The 18019-nt window shown below is 39.1% G+C and overlaps 1 long non-coding RNA gene and 3 pseudogenes across 1 annotated transcript in view; 1 reads left to right on the top strand and 3 right to left on the bottom strand.

Annotated features, from left to right (window-relative positions):
- LOC146480025 (uncharacterized) overlaps positions 1-18019 on the bottom strand; it is a 97077-nt gene that overhangs the window by 72292 nt on the left and 6766 nt on the right. The window lies entirely within an intron of this gene.
- On the bottom strand, positions 877-3809 carry LOC146480028 (uncharacterized; annotated as a pseudogene).
- On the top strand, positions 12482-13638 carry LOC146480027 (uncharacterized; annotated as a pseudogene).
- On the bottom strand, positions 14677-17812 carry LOC146480026 (uncharacterized; annotated as a pseudogene).

The raw sequence follows: 18019 nt of genomic DNA, 5'->3' as shown, positions 1-18019 counted from the left end.
TATCACAGGTTTCAAGACCATCTTGAAGGGTAGGTAATACATGTTAGACTAACATTGTTTGCATGGGAATCTGATGGTGAATAATTTTCTTGAAAACTGTGCAATTAACTTACTCAGCTTCACGAGTTTGTGGAAAAACTGTTATAGACAAATGCATGGAAAAGTAATAATAAAACTGGATGCTTTACCACACCACCAAATCCCTCAACAAAGTTAAAAAATATCTAATTTATATTGCATCATTATGGCAAAGTCTTGCTGGATGGCAAACTGCAGCCTTTTTTTGTACAAATGCTCTCATGTGTCAATTTTCAAGTCACTGTAAAATGTCACTGTTACAAATTAAGAATCTCCAGAGTGTCAACTTATCTTGCTGAGATCATCTGCCCCTTTTTGCTTTTTGGATTTGATAGAATACAATTTCAGGGTGAGTTTGTTCACGTGACTAACTTGTGTGAAGTGGCTAATTTTTAGGGAGTACAACTTGTGAAATAAATACTTTTAAGATGACACAGATATTGGGAAGGGAGTTTTAATTTAATACTTCACTCCTTGTTAGACTTAATTTGATGTTACACCCCATTTTACAGATATAATCATCGCTGTTTGTCTTTTAATAATTTTTTTTGCTTTTGTCCATAAAATTGTTGAGGCTGCAGCTTCTGTGACTTGTTAATTGCAAAAGATGGCCACTTAATTCTTACCTTTAATACTTTTTTTTAAATCAAGATTCAGGGTGTAAACACAATCTCTCAATGAAAATTACTTTTGTCTTTGAAGCCTATTGTGAAGTCTTTGCCAGAATCAGTCAGGTTCACTACTGATGTATGTGTAATCATATGTTTTCCTTTCACTGTCATTTCCTGGGTTTTCTATTCATCTAAAGTAATCCTAGAGGCTTGGAGGGTCAAGTTAAACAAAAAGGTGAAGTCTAATTACCATAGAGACAGGTTAGAGCATTTTGTAGGAGTGCACATACAACATAATGTCTTCCCAACACTACTTAAGCCATTTTTTTTTTAATCAAGGCATTTGAAGTAGTTTAAAATATCGCCAAACAGCCATTTGAATGACACACAGGGAGAGAGCTCATAGAATTAGTAAACATCTTCATCTGGGGTGTGAGAGCTGCACTTTGGAATGGTCTTTGGAGGTGGACTCTAGGAGGATATGCAGGATCTCCATATATACACACGGGTTGGCCTCCTGTGGAAAATGCATATCATTCCAAGTCTCGCAAGAGTCCAGATCCTGCTAGCATTCCAGCGTTATGCCTTCGGCCCTCTAAATAGATATAACTTTTTGTAAGTATCAGAAATAACTAGCCCTGGCATTCATCACACATAGATTGTGAAAAGATCTTGAGACAACCCAAAACTTAATCAGCTGATGGCCTTGCCTTTAATCCATAACTGTAGTTATTTTTCATTCAGATTTAACTTGTAATACTTACTCTAGATCAATCTCCTTACCGGCGGAGATCTCACCCATAACAAGAGCTTCACATCTTCCTAACTGCACTCCATTCATTCAACTTTGCAAGTTGAATGATACATTTAAATCCTCCTTTTACCCCAGGTCAATTAGGATCTGGTACTATTTAACATTGCCTGTGATTCCTGACTTGTTGCACGGTTTTAAAGCTTTTAATTCAGAAATGTTGAAACGATTGATGTATATATATATATGTATGCGAATTTTAGCTTACATCTTTTTGGTACAGTAATTACTGTTGTCTTTCTGAATTATTTAGTTATTTATTTATTTAAATTATTTATTTATTTATTTATTTATTTATTTATTATGTATTTATGTATTTATGTATTTATTAAACTTCTAGTATAGTATTTTACTGTTTTAGAAGTATGCCAATAAAGATTATAGATTAAAATATTATGAAATGTTGCCTTTCGAAAAGCATGTTTATAACTACCTCGTAGCTTTGCTTTTCAAAACAAAATAAATACATGTGTATTAATAGTTGATAAATTACAGCATCTCGAAAAACATAGTTACCTGCAGGGCCATAAAGATTTATGATCAACCCATTCGGCAAGACAAGAAACTGAAATTTTAGCGTGTGTATGCGTTTATGGCCGGTGTACATTACCCTCTGATGCTGATCTGGTCTGGCAATGGGGCGCACAGTCCCATTAATGAAACCAAAACAATTCTGGAGTGTAGCCCCTTTGTCGGGTACTGGTCGAGCATACATCTCCAGTGCAGGTGGGTTGAACAGTGCGTCTTTCCACTGAGTAATACAATGTCCGCAGGGCACGAAATTGCGCCTGATACAGTCGCCAATGCACCTAATTTTTCCGTGCTGGCGACCAAGATTCGAAAGTTAGTCGCTACATTGGCGACCAGAACCCTTTCCTTTATCCTGCCTTGAAAAAGAAAATCGGTGCAAATGGCGAGGTTTATTTGTAGCAAAACCGTCATGAACTCTCCGTCAACATCTGCCATCTTGGATAATTCAGAGGCTTCATTGTGTATTGTGCATTCAAATGTCCCTTTTGCTAACAGTACAATATTGCGGGCAATACTACCGCACGTGAACGCTGAAATATCCAGGATGGTGGATTTCGCTGCTCGGACTTTCATTAATATTCATGTCGCCGAGTGAACGTCGACGAGGATTGGGAAAATTTATTTCAAATATTGGCTGCGCGTACAACTGGGACCGAGGATGAGGTTTCGGAATTCGCACGGGCCGTGGAAGAAAAATATGCCGACAAGAAGTTTTTTCGCACCTTGCCCCTCCGTGGCCACATGGGATTACCGAAAGACAAATTGGCAATGTCCCTGGTGCCAGAGGATATTCCTTTACGACAAGAAATAGCAGCCACAATTACTTCTGCTGATGGAAACTGTCTTTTCAATGCTGTAATTCAGTATGATTTTCTTTAATGTATCAGAAACAATAGTTTAGCAAACTTGCCAACTTATGTTTCTGAAATTGATACAAAAGATTTTGCCAACTTAAGACTTCTGGCAAGTGGTTGATATTGTAGTGTACATGTAAACAATGCTGCTGAGTCTTTGAAATAAGTGGACACCATGATGAGATCATCAAATTTGGTGGTCTCCGAGGGAAAGCTGAATAATTTCCAAAAATAAAAAAAAAACTTACCATGTGATGAAATGTTGGTGATGTTCATTCTTTACTATGACCAGAATTGTTGTTTGCTATTCTTTAGACATCAACAAAACAGTCCAGGCATTCCTAACGCTAGGAAAGCCTACGATTTGATATTATCATCCAAGATAACGCATTTTCAATATTTTTAGTTTTCGTTTCGGAAAAAAATGGCTACTAACTTTTTGGACTTGGCGACCACTTTGGAATATTTAGGAGCCAAATGTCTCTTTAAGGAAAAAGTTAATTTCGTGCCCTGGTCCGTGGGTGTCGTAAAATCAATTACATGATTTGTGACCATGCTCATCACAGGTACTGGACTGCCGAAACGAGGTACCATATCACCAAATCTGCATGGGTAAGCAACATGTCGCAAAAGCATACAGAGGTCTTCCATTCCATCTACTAAGCTTCCCTGGTTTCGTTTGAAGGATGGTGGAATCTGCTAGGCTTCAGCAGGAACAGGAAGGTCACTCTTTTCAAATTTGAATTCTGCTTTGCACTCAGCTTCGCTCATGTTATCCAAGTCAAAAAGAGCATACTCGTCATATGGAAAATTAGGATTTTTCGATGGAAACATGTCGTACAAAAGCACAAAATCTCAATCGCTAATAAGGTTAGCGTCATAATAAAGAACAAGGAGTAAGCAGAACTCTTCAAACGTAGCCATGCTAAGATAAATGAGCTTGAATTTATAAACTTCAACCAACAACTCGACAAACTCGCAGAGGCCGCTGTCATCAGAATCTTATCAACTTCGATTATGGCATGAAAACGGCAACATCTGACCCAGTCTATCTGGTTTGTCACATCACAGTGAAAACGTCTGTACCTTAAGCTCCCTATTGTGCATCATGTGAGGTGCATGACGAATAAAGTGCTTTTAGCTGGTCAGCCATCTTGACTATTGTGTTCATCTTACGGTGATGTTTTGTTTGTCAAGTGTTCATTATGTCTACTTCCTATAAGCGCCATGCTTTGGTAAAATAAAAGTACATAGATACCCCATTTTATATAGGAACTACAAAAGAGTGGCAAACTGCACACCATGACAAAACCAGTACTGCAGCACGTTCTCTTTGTATGTGTGTTCCTTTTGCATGTACATATTCAATTGTTGCTTTTCGTTATCTGTAATTCGTTAGGAATATTGTCAATTATTTGTAGTCTTAATTCACATTATTGCAGTTACTTTTATCAGTCAAAAAGAAATGTCACTAGTATATCAGTAGTTATTGTCTTAGGAATTTGTGTGTAGTATTGTAAATTTCAATGTAGTCTAACTATTATTATATCCATTACCGTGTATTTCATATCTTGTTCTGTAATCAGCATTCATTGTACATTTTGCAGTTAGCGTTACTTGAGAATCTTTGTAAATTATTCAATGTTGTAATTGTATAAGAGTATATAAATAAGGGTTAGGTTGTTGGTTGTTGGAACAGTTGTAAGAAAGAGAAAAGAGAAGAAGAAAAAAGTTGAATTCACCGCCGAGAATCTTTTTGGTGGGCCGGACAGCCCCATTTGTTCTTCAACAATAACCCATTTGTCAACGGAGACCATGCAAAAGAGTGGATGTGATTGGTAAAGAAAACAGTTAGTGGAACAGAAGAAGAGAAGTGGAGGGAGAAGTAAAGAAAAATTTAACAAAGACGGAAAAGCACTTGGCAAGAGAGAAAGCCTTTTTTTTGGCAGAATGCAGAAAGGTTAGTAGACTGCTTTGGTTTATTTGTGGTTTGGTTGGACGAAGAATAAACTATGTTGTGCAGCAGCGAACATTTTGTATCATAATAGCTTAAGTAATTAACGTAAGATTGCAAACGTAATTTAGTTTTAGGGTAATTAATTAGGTCTAGAAGAAATAGTTTGTTTTTATGTTCCTGCTTATTGTGTAACTTAGCGTTTATGTATTCTAAACTTGCTAAATTTGTAGTGTTACTTAGTCCTTTAGTGTGTTGTGGATTTGCAGGAAAGGTTGTGTACAGTTGTTTGTTTAGTCTCGCCACTCAAAAGAAAGATCCACATCACAGTCACGGAAGGAAGGATGACTGGGTACAGAGAATATCAAGCCATTTGCTGTTAAACAGAGTTGTTGACCAAACGGGCATGGTAACATCCTCATCCAACATCCTTAAAGTCCAGTACAAACAATGGCAAGAATGTGACTGATAGTTATCATGTTGATAACTAAGTGAAGACAGTGACAGTGACGAAGGAGATGTTAGCAGTTCTGAAGATGAGGTCGTAGCTGCTGGACCTGGGTGAAAGAGATGAAGAGTAGGAGGACTTTTTGATCCCAGAAACAGTTGCAACACGTTCTGGTAGAGTGGCTGGTAGGCTTTTAACTGCCATTTTTCACTGAAGGTACATTCTCTTTTTTTTTTCCTAGTTTTAGATTGTGGGAAAGGTGAAGGTGGAGGGGGGCGGGGGGCTGTGAAATATATCTGGAGAAAATGGGGGGGGGGCTTGAAAGAAAATTTCCTTTCATGGGAGGCAGGAGAATTTTTCTTGGTATCGCTTAGTTTTCCTCAAGCCCCCCTCCCCAACCCATAATTTATGAATGGTCCCTTGCAATGCACAGGTGTCAAAATACAATTCCAGATTTTCAAATACAGAGGCTGAGGCAGTTACGCTGTTACCCAAGACTGGACCAAGGACAACAATTGGCTTTGTCCACCTGTGTAACTGGTTGTCTGTGATGTTACACACTTAATTACATGTCAAATAGTGGGAATTCTGATTGTTCCTGAACGGACGTCGTCCTAGTTTTGGACCTTTGTAAACGCCATGCAACTGAATGATGCAGTAAAACAATTTGCGAGGGAGTGTTTAATGTCTTTAGCTTGTTCTCAATTCATTACAGTTTTTGACCCTGGTAGAGGTAATGGATTGTATTCTAATGAGTATGAAATTGTATTTTCAGAGAACGCCAGTTTTAGGGTTGTTCTACCAACAGCCTTTCGTAATGTATCTTCGATTCTTTGATCATTGTCAAAAAATACTTAATTTTCACATTAATTTACGCGTTCTTGTTGCGTTGTCTGTATCACTATATATTATATCCTTCTTCATTGTACACAGACTTACAATGTATGGGATTTTTAGGAATTTATAGATTTAATTGCATGGAAAAAGGAGTTTCTTCAGGTGTTTGCCTTATTTATAGATTTATCCCATTGATTGATATTTGATGGTTTGATCTCTTTATCATAACTTTATTGAAACTCTTAATCTTATTGTTGTACATTCTTTTTCTTCTTTAGATCTTTCATTATTGCAGTGCAATATTGTTCAAATTAAGCCAACCTTGCTGAGGGTTAACATGATGCTGTGTTGTCTTCAAAGGAGCCTGCTACTTTGGACAAGTACCATTTGGCATGGCTTGGTTGGAAGAGATGGGCATCAAATTTCAATGCGTTACTATATTTCCTGCAAAACCTTTCTTCATGGATCTTTATTTGAAGGATCTTAATTCTGCGAGTTACGCGGCTCTGATTGCTTCAACAGTGTATAGTATCTGGTGGGTGCATAAAGTTGCAGGCGAACCTTCTACAACAGACCATGAAATTGTGAAGTTTACCATGGAGGACTATAAATATCTGTTGGCCCGGCCAGTACGGCCCAAAGACCATGTTGCAGTTGATGATTTTCCTAAGCTTGTGAAAGTGTATGGCAGACCAGAAGCAGACATATAAGGTGGCTCAATTGGATTTTTTAATAGTACCACCTTCTAACTTTAAATATAAATCACAACGCACTTAAACATAATACAGGAGATTGATATCCACACTCTTGCTATGATTGACCAAAGTTTCGGTATTTTATCGAGATTAGAGTTACCATAGCAATGCAATGACGTCATGGCCGTTTTTACTCACGATCGAATTTCTTGAAATCTAGAGGTTTTCTTTCTAAACTGTGAACTGTACTTGTAGTTTAGATAGTGTGCCTGATGTGTAGCGAATTTAAACGAATTCTATGAGAGTGATTTCGAGAAATTTTCGCCTGAAGTTTTAGACCATTAACATGAAACAAATCTAATCGAGGCGCTTTAGTATATGTTTGGCAGGCTTACAGAAAGGGCATTTGGAGCGCATTTTATTTTTATACACATGAACCACATTTCCTGAAAAGTGGAACAAAATTGCTTCATTCAATTTCGAAAAATATGAACTTGAATAAAGTGGCTATTTTGCTTTCACATGTTCGGCGCCTGACAATTATTTTCGATGGTTGCTTGTTTGTCTCATTATGCAAGCCCATTGCCAAGAATTTTCGTACTAGCGTGAATTCCAACGAACCATGCTTTTCCGACAACCCGCCATTGCCTTCAGAGAACGAAGCTGATTAGTCATATCTGTAGGTCAGTGTTTTCTAAATAACAATAGCGCAGTAGCCGTCAGTCACACGCGTATTAGGAAGTACTGTAATGCTCTGAACCAGCTATGCCAAGACCGAGTTGGGAGAGGAAGAGGAAAGCCGCTGTAGTAGAAATGAACAGTTCGTCAAAAAGAAAGAAAGGAAGTGAAAAATTTGATCAGGCAATTTGTTTCTATTAATTAATTTGTTTTTGTTTTATGTTCTTCTCTTGCAACAGCTAAATTATTTGTCCTTTCTCATATTGCACAGTTGCATGGTGTTTTTGATTAATTTTAGGTCAGTTGTCAACAAACAGGAGAAGAAATGGTACAAATTCTAAACTACAAAGTGAAGCGGTTGCGAAGACACCAGTGTAGTGAAATGAAAGGGAAGCGGTGGAATGGTAGTGTGGGTGATCAAGCTGTTTCCAGTCCCCTCTTATCAACAAGGGAAGCCCACATGAAGGTCGTATTCTACGATCAAGTTTGCCTGCCAAAAAGTGGAGAATGTTGACCAGGCCTATATGGTAAACATGGAGAATTTAGCAACCTCCCTTCAAAAGTGTCAGAGTTGTGGAGAAGGACCACTGGACCTTTGCAATATTTCAGAAGATATTCGCTCAGAGGGTGTTTGCCCAGTTTTAAAAGTAAGATGCAGTCATTGTGATGAAATTAACATCATTTGTCCAGCAGAATGCTATCGAACTGGTTAAAGAGGCCCACCAACATTTGACATCAACTCTCGGGCTGCTCTCAGGGCCTTTCATTCCGGTCTTGGGGATTCTCAACATTCAGGTTTGCTTGCAACTCTTGGCCTACCATCGCTTACTGCTCAGAATTATAAACACCGAGAGAGAGAGAGTGGCAAGGCAGTGGAGGCAGTCGCGAAATGAAGCTGCAAGATATATGCCAAGGTGGAGAAGAACGAGTCAAAGTCTCAGACTTGTGATGATGAAATAGTAAAGATTGGTGCCTCGTATGATATGGGCTGGAGAAAGAGGTCGTACCTATGACTCGTCCTCAGGAATGGGCTCAGCTATCGGAGTGACGACAAGAAAAGTCCTGAGCTATGCTACTCACAATACCATTTGTCGAGTTTGCCAAGAGGCCCAGAAACAAAACAAGGATCCAGGCCTTCATGATTGTAGAAGGAATCATCAGGGGTCATTAAAGAGTATGGAAGCTAATATTGCTGTGCAACTCTTTAAACATGCTGTTGCGAGTGGTGTATTGTACTCCACTTATATTGGTGATAACGATAGCACAACCGAAAACCATCTCAAAACACTGGTTTGTTACGAGATTGAGTAAAGGAGCGATGTAAACCACTCATGTCGAGCTTTGGGCTCACGCCTGTATTCTGCGAAAACAGAAGTAAAGGGGCTTACTCCAGCAGTTATAGGATACTTGCAAAAGTGCTTCACGTATTGTATCGAGCAGAATGAGGGAAACCCTTCCACTTTGTTAGAAGGATTATTGGCCATAGTCCCACACACATTTGGTAAACACGAGAAATGTAAGGAATGGTGCAGGTACAATGAAGATCCTATCAACTACCGGCACAATGATCTACCAGGGGGAAGAGATCTCAAAGGGGCAGATCTGCGCACAAGCATAGAAGATGCTCTGAAGCCCTTTCTTACTGAAGAAGCTGCAAGAAAGCTTGCTCCAGTTGGGTCCTCCCAACGCAACAAATGTCTTAATTTTGTTGTCAGTTCGAAGGAACCAAAAATTAGGCACTATGGTGGTTCTGAGACCAGTGACTTCAGGACTGCTGCTGGGGTAGCTCAGCTCAATGAAGGCTACAGATATGTCGCTGAAGCAGGAGAAGATATGGGCTTACCACGAAACACCCGGACTGAAATATATGTCAAGAAGATGGATGAAAAACAAGAACAAGATTTCCGAATTAAAGTCCTAGAGAGATTCCAAAAAGGCGCAAAAAAACCATCGAAAACCTAAGTCCCAAAAATCACAGGTGCTTGAACTGCACTAGGGTGTCACTTACGAAAGTGGAGCGCGGAGGAGAAGGCAACAATATCAAATGGCACCCTTAATGACCTCAACGGGTCATCAACTCGAGAAGAGTTTAACAATTATATGGGCAAAATCGTAAAACCAAAGGAACTGGAACCAGGCCAATGGCGGTTGAGCGTGGAGCTGAAGAAAGTTATGTATTCCTCGTGGTTGATATTGAAATGACAGGACTTGATAAAGACCTTGAAATGATTCAAATTGCATGCAAATTGGAAGGGAGCTGTACGTCATATTCAAATACCTTCTTCCCGATAAACATTTAATGCAGACTCTGCCACAAGGGTACATAGTATTAGTGAAGAGTACAGAAACGGTACAAGTGTTAGTAAAGGAAGGGAAAGAACTAGAGGCACTGCCGCAGTATGATGGACTGACAGAGTTTTGCAGTTTCGTTGCCAGTGAAGAGTCAGATGATGGAAAGGTTGTTTTAGTCGCACACAACAGATACCGGTTTGACTATCAGGTGCTGTTTGATGCTTTCAAACAACACAATCTTCTTGACCTATTTTGTGGTCTGAATGTCTTGCTGGTAGATTCTCTCAAGGAAATATCCCTAGAGATGAAGAAAAAGAACAGTCCTATAAAGTGTTGCCAGAGTAAGCCTTTGTCAACAATTGATGAATTTTTAATGAAAGAGAAGTTTCGGGCCCATGAGGATGTAACTGCCCTAGTAAAGATCCACTTTGGGTCTTCATTACGCATATCACAGGATGAGCTTATTGCCAGTTCTATTTGTAATCGAGATTTTGTACTCTCCATGCAAACTGGACAAGAGGCAAAAGCACGAAAGTCTACTTTACAAGAAGTTCCACTCTCTGATGGAAAGAAAGAGAAGCTGGCAAAGGCTGGCTTAGACAACAACACACTTACTCGAATTTTCCAGCAAAGGGTTTAATCTAAGTTTTGGCTCTGCCTAAGAAATATGACCGGGTCGATTGTAAAAACGCCAAGCCAAGAATAACAAAGAGCCTTAAAGTCCTCACTAAGATAGTCAATTACTTCGCTTCAAGGAAGTATCAGATCAGACAAATGTAAGAAGAACATTGACAAAAAACAGGTCCAGATAATAATCATTAGTGTCAGGAACTTTTTCTCCCTTTTGTGCAGTAAAGGCTGTGTTTCTCCTACTCTGTTGCACATGGCCAATTTGCTGCAGCCTTTCTTGAAAAAAATTTTTCTCATTCTCTTGCTAGATAGTCTTAACTAGTTATCTGTCTGCTCCATTTTTAACTCGTGAATGCGTGCATGCGTAAAATGCTTCCTTTCCCTACTGGCTGACTCTGGTTTCATGTTTGAGAGCGTCCTGGAAATGGCAAGGCATGGCAGTGGCTTATTTCTCCCGGAGACTTACCCACCTTCAGGAACTTGGAGACGAAGGACTGGATGTCTTCAAAGGATTTATCTTTTCAAATCCGGAAGATGCAGCAAAAATAAACTTTGTAGTGAAAAAGTCAAAGAGTACTGTGTTCTGCATAAAAACCACATCATGGCCGCTTTGAAGTTCAATGAATGCCAACAAACCGACAAAGAGTTTCGACTCCTTTGTAACGGATTTAAAGATCCTCAAGAAGGACTGTGGATACCAAGAGGAAGAACGAATGGTTTGTGACACAATTGTTTTCCCCTGTAAGCACACTAAAGTTCGTGAAAAGTGCCTCAATTTAGCTGATGAGTTGACTCTCGAGAAAGCTGTGGAAATTGGTTGCAACCATGAAACGAATCTAAACAGCCTAAAGAAGCTCACAAAAGACGAAGACCCAACAGTGAATATTGTAAACAAACAAAGAAGCCAAACTACCCTAAGGCTAATGGAGAGAAGGAGAGAGCCACTCAGACTGTCAAAAATCTATGGCGAAAGAACAGTGACAAACATCTGGCCTTGCTTGACTATCGGACTACACCACTACCAGGCATCGAACTGTCGCCAGCAAAACTGCTGATGGGACGTAGGCTGAGAAACGAGTTACTGATGATGGACAGCTTGCTTCAACCTGCTAGGGTCAACCACAAATATGTTTCCAGGCACCTGAAGAAGACCACGGAGGATCAGAAGAAGTACCCTGACCAACATGCTAGCAGTGAAATGAAGGAACTACATCCCGGTTCGAAGGTGCGAATGCAGCCCAAAACAGATTCCAGAGAGCAGAAGCAGAAGCCACAGACGGTGGTCAGAGATCATCACACACCAAAGTCCTGTGTAGTTCAAGCAGAAGATGGCAGAAAGTATCACTGCAACAGACAGCACCTACGAGTATGCCCAGCTCCAGGTCATGGAAGTTAAATGCAAAACCGTCTCTTGAGAGTAGTGCACACCAAAACCTACCCAAGGACAAGCCTGACCATCCTGCAGCCCCACCAATGTCGCCATGACCCTGAACCACCAAAGGCAGACAGTTCAGAGCCTTATGTTACCCGAAGTGGCAGATGAGTAGTAAAACCAGAGCAGTTGGACCTAGGGACTAAGAACCATTTTCAGCTTTTGTTTTCATTTAAAAATTCCATGACGGAGACATTATTATTTTCTTTTAAGCGCAGATTTATTTCATTTTTTTTTAAAGGGAAGGATGTGACATTAATGCTTAGACCACCCTAGTGTATCCTTATTTGTCATTAGGGAGCTTAAGATACAGACGTTTTCGTGGTGACAGTGACGTAGAGAGCGATTAGGATTGGGGCGAGATCGACTGCACATGCGGCCCTGCCGTCACCCTCGCGTCAGTGACATGAGTTCAGCGCGTTTGCCATTGCAGTGAAAACGTGAGTTAACATTTTTTTATTTCTTTCACTTACTGGTAATTTAGTAAATTTTATTTTACTGACTGCATTGTCACTTTTCACACATATCGTCTGCCTATGTCTCAGACAGCTGACAAATCTTTTGCTTTCTAAGTCAAACATGACCGAAGCTGCAGCTGAAGCAACATGTTCTTCAGTCCCAGGTTCAGTGAAGTCAAAACCATCCAAGTAAGTTTGGGCATTTACGCTTACTATTATGTGTTCTTAATGAATTCCCAACATGAAAGGAAAATTCTTGCTGGCAACCATACTTTTTATCAAAAGTTACATCTCCAAAATGCAATTTAAACCGATGGAGATTTTCCTGGACGGGCAACGCTTACCGTATACATGTAAAATCGCATTGTTCTGTTTTTGTGTCATGTATCTGCATGTTGGCTTATTGATATAAAGTTTGAGGCATTAAAATATTGCCAGAGGATTCGAATTCATTTAGCCCAATGGGACTGATTTCTTGTATCCACTTTAATATTAAGATAAGCTTTGGCTTTTTTTTTTTCAAATAATAGAAATAAAGCCAGAGAACTTGATGTTTCAGTCACAATATTCCTGTATGAATTGTCTATTTCTTGTTAAAAGATTAATTCTAACTCGGAGTCCTTTTTTTTCAGCACAATGGAATGGACAAACCAACACAACACATTATTTTTAAGAGAGGTCATATCATCAGACTTGTATAAAACAAGAAAAGATAGTCCACAGAGAGGAAAGGTATGAGATGAGATTGCAGCAAGACTCAACAACCTCTCACACCCCCAGTTCCTTGTTAACAAGTGGTCATTGCGAGACAGGCTCAATCTTCTCATGGCCAAATTCAAGGCCAAAAATAGGGAGGAAGCCAGGGCAAGTGGTATCAGTCCAGAGTTACAAGAAATAGATACTCTGCTGGAGGAGCTGTGTGGAAAAGCTGAAGACGCCAAAAATAGACCGCCAATTGGAGATAAGAGGAAAAATGCCTAACAAGAGAAAGCAAAAGCACAAGAAATGAGGCTTGAAGCAATGGAGACAATGGGACAAACTGAAAAACAAGATGAGAAAAGAGATGGAATGAATCCAACAAAGAAAAAAAGAAAAAGTACAGGTGATGCTATTGGGTACTTAGAAAAGAAAGCGGAACAAGAGATGACATTGCGGAGGGAAGAGATTGAAACTAGAAAACAAGAGGAGGAAAGAAGTTCTAAGCAGACAACAATGCAGCAGGAGATCTTAAGGATGATTCAGCAACAGCAAGAAGACCAGCTGAAGCAGCAACAAAGAAGTCAAAACCAACAGCTACAATTTATCACAGGCTCTGTTACACGTCATTGAGAGGTTGGCTCCCAAAGAAAATCGCCGACACTTGCTCAAAGGCTTTGCACTTACTTTTGCCTTTAAATGTGTATTGTTGTGGTTTTGTTCAAGCTCTGTGCACAGTTGTAGTTTAAACGTGCTGAGTTAAAGTAAGTATGTTATTTAAGTATTCATAGACCTTATCACAGGTTTCAAGACCATCTTGAAGGGTAGGTAATACATGTTAGACTAACATTGTTTGCATGGGAATCTGATGGTGAATAATTTTCTTGAAAACTGTGCAATTAACTTACTCAGCTTCACGAGTTTGTGGAAAAACTGTTATAGACAAATGCATGGAAAAGTAATAATAAAACTGGATGCTTTACCACACCACCAAATCCCTCAACAAAGTTAAAAAATATCTAATTTATATTGCATCATTATGGCAAAGTCTTGCTGGATGGCAAACTGCAGCCTTTTTTTGTACAAATGCTCTCATGTGTCAATTTTCAAGTCACTGTAAAATGTCACTGTTACAAATTAAGAATCTCCAGAGTGTCAACTTATCTTGCTGAGATCATCTGCCCCTTTTTGCTTTTTGGATTTGATAGAATACAATTTCAGGGTGAGTTTGTTCACGTGACTAACTTGTGTGAAGTGGCTAATTTTTAGGGAGTACAACTTGTGAAATAAATACTTTTAAGATGACACAGATATTGGGAAGGGAGTTTTAATTTAATACTTCACTCCTTGTTAGACTTAATTTGATGTTACACCCCATTTTACAGATATAATCATCGCTGTTTGTCTTTTAATAATTTTTTTTGCTTTTGTCCATAAAATTGTTGAGGCTGCAGCTTCTGTGACTTGTTAATTGCAAAAGATGGCCACTTAATTCTTACCTTTAATACTTTTTTTTAAATCAAGATTCAGGGTGTAAACACAATCTCTCAATGAAAATTACTTTTGTCTTTGAAGCCTATTGTGAAGTCTTTGCCAGAATCAGTCAGGTTCACTACTGATGTATGTGTAATCATATGTTTTCCTTTCACTGTCATTTCCTGGGTTTTCTATTCATCTAAAGTAATCCTAGAGGCTTGGAGGGTCAAGTTAAACAAAAAGGTGAAGTCTAATTACCATAGAGACAGGTTAGAGCATTTTGTAGGAGTGCACATACAACATAATGTCTTCCCAACACTACTTAAGCCATTTTTTTTTTAATCAAGGCATTTGAAGTAGTTTAAAATATCGCCAAACAGCCATTTGAATGACACACAGGGAGAGAGCTCATAGAATTAGTAAACATCTTCATCTGGGGTGTGAGAGCTGCACTTTGGAATGGTCCTTGGAGGTGGACTCTAGGAGGATATGCAGGATCTCCATATATACACACGGGTTGGCCTCCTGTGGAAAATGCATATCATTCCAAGTCTCGCAAGAGTCCAGATCCTGCTAGCATTCCAGCGTTATGCCTTCGGCCCTCTAAATAGATATAACTTTTTGTAAGTATCAGAAATAACTAGCCCTGGCATTCATCACACATAGATTGTGAAAAGATCTTGAGACAACCCAAAACTTAATCAGCTGATGGCCTTGCCTTTAATCCATAACTGTAGTTATTTTTCATTCAGATTTAACTTGTAATACTTACTCTAGATCAATCTCCTTACCGGCGGAGATCTCACCCATAACAAGAGCTTCACATCTTCCTAACTGCACTCCATTCATTCAACTTTGCAAGTTGAATGATACATTTAAATCCTCCTTTTACCCCAGGTCAATTAGGATCTGGTACTATTTAACATTGCCTGTGATTCCTGACTTGTTGCACGGTTTTAAAGCTTTTAATTCAGAAATGTTGAAACGATTGATGTATATATATATATGTATGCGAATTTTAGCTTACATCTTTTTGGTACAGTAATTACTGTTGTCTTTCTGAATTATTTAGTTATTTATTTATTTAAATTATTTATTTATTTATTTATTTATTTATTTATTATGTATTTATGTATTTATGTATTTATTAAACTTCTAGTATAGTATTTTACTGTTTTAGAAGTATGCCAATAAAGATTATAGATTAAAATATTATGAAATGTTGCCTTTCGAAAAGCATGTTTATAACTACCTCGTAGCTTTGCTTTTCAAAACAAAATAAATACATGTGTATTAATAGTTGATAAATTACAGCATCTCGAAAAACATAGTTACCTGCAGGGCCATAAAGATTTATGATCAACCCATTCGGCAAGACAAGAAACTGAAATTTTAGCGTGTGTATGCGTTTATGGCCGGTGTACATTACCCTCTGATGCTGATCTGGTCTGGCAATGGGGCGCACAGTCCCATTAATGAAACCAAAACAATTCTGGAGTGTAGCCCCTTTGTCGGGTACTGGTCGAGCATACATCTCCAGTGCAGGTGGGTTGAACAGTGCGTCTTTCCACTGAGTAATACAATGTCCGCAGGGCACGAAATTGCGCCTGATACAGTCGCCAATGCACCTAATTTTTCCGTGCTGGCGACCAAGATTCGAAAGTTAGTCGCTACATTGGCGACCAGAACCCTTTCCTTTATCCTGCCTTGAAAAAGAAAATCGGTGCAAATGGCGAGGTTTATTTGTAGCAAAACCGTCATGAACTCTCCGTCAACATCTGCCATCTTGGATAATTCAGAGGCTTCATTGTGTATTGTGCATTCAAATGTCCCTTTTGCTAACAGTACAATATTGCGGGCAATACTACCGCACGTGAACGCTGAAATATCCAGGATGGTGGATTTCGCTGCTCGGACTTTCATTAATATTCATGTCGCCGAGTGAACGTCGACGAGGATTGGGAAAATTTATTTCAAATATTGGCTGCGCGTACAACTGGGACCGAGGATGAGGTTTCGGAATTCGCACGGGCCGTGGAAGAAAAATATGCCGACAAGAAGTTTTTTCGCACCTTGCCCCTCCGTGGCCACATGGGATTACCGAAAGACAAATTGGCAATGTCCCTGGTGCCAGAGGATATTCCTTTACGACAAGAAATAGCAGCCACAATTACTTCTGCTGATGGAAACTGTCTTTTCAATGCTGTAATTCAGTATGATTTTCTTTAATGTATCAGAAACAATAGTTTAGCAAACTTGCCAACTTATGTTTCTGAAATTGATACAAAAGATTTTGCCAACTTAAGACTTCTGGCAAGTGGTTGATATTGTAGTGTACATGTAAACAATGCTGCTGAGTCTTTGAAATAAGTGGACACCATGATGAGATCATCAAATTTGGTGGTCTCCGAGGGAAAGCTGAATAATTTCCAAAAATAAAAAAAAAACTTACCATGTGATGAAATGTTGGTGATGTTCATTCTTTACTATGACCAGAATTGTTGTTTGCTATTCTTTAGACATCAACAAAACAGTCCAGGCATTCCTAACGCTAGGAAAGCCTACGATTTGATATTATCATCCAAGATAACGCATTTTCAATATTTTTAGTTTTCGTTTCGGAAAAAAATGGCTACTAACTTTTTGGACTTGGCGACCACTTTGGAATATTTAGGAGCCAAATGTCTCTTTAAGGAAAAAGTTAATTTCGTGCCCTGGTCCGTGGGTGTCGTAAAATCAATTACATGATTTGTGACCATGCTCATCACAGGTACTGGACTGCTGAAACGAGGTACCATATCACCAAATCTGCATGGGTAAGCAACATGTCGCAAAAGCATACAGAGGCCTTCCATTCCATCTACTAAGCTTCCCTGGTTTCGTTTGAAGGATGGTGGAATCTGCTAGGCTTCAGCAGGAACAGGAAGGTCACTCTTTTCAAATTTGAATTCTGCTTTGCACTCAGCTTCGCTCATGTTATCCAAGTCAAAAAGAGCATACTCGTCATATGGAAAATTAGGATTTTTCGATGGAAACATGTCGTACAAAAGCACAAAATCTCAATCGCTAATAAGGTTAGCGTCATAATAAAGAACAAGGAGTAAGCAGAACTCTTCAAACGTAGCCATGCTAAGATAAATGAGCTTGAATTTATAAACTTCAACCAACAACTCGACAAACTCGCAGAGGCCGCCGTCATCAGAATCTTATCAACTTCGATTATGGCATGAAAACGGCAACATCTGACCCAGTCTATCTGGTTCGTCACATCACAGTGAAAACGTCTGTACCTTAAGCTCCCTATTGTGCATCATGTGAGGTGCATGACGAATAAAGTGCTTTTAGCTGGTCAGCCATCTTGACTATTGTGTTCATCTTACGGTGATGTTTTGTTTGTCAAGTGTTCATTATGTCTACTTCCTATAAGCGCCATGCTTTGGTAAAATAAAAGTACATAGATACCCCATTTTATAAATGAAACTAACTGCTTGTGGTACAGTAAAACCCCGCGTGTGAGAACCTAGTGGTTTAAGAACCT

Source organism: Pavona decussata, unplaced genomic scaffold (genome assembly GCF_977016875.1).
Source record: "Pavona decussata unplaced genomic scaffold, jaPavDecu1.1 SCAFFOLD_56, whole genome shotgun sequence".
Taxonomy (NCBI): Eukaryota; Metazoa; Cnidaria; class Anthozoa; order Scleractinia; family Agariciidae; genus Pavona; species Pavona decussata.
Note: the sequence above shows the minus strand (reverse complement) of the source record. Positions and strands in the feature narration are given on the sequence as shown.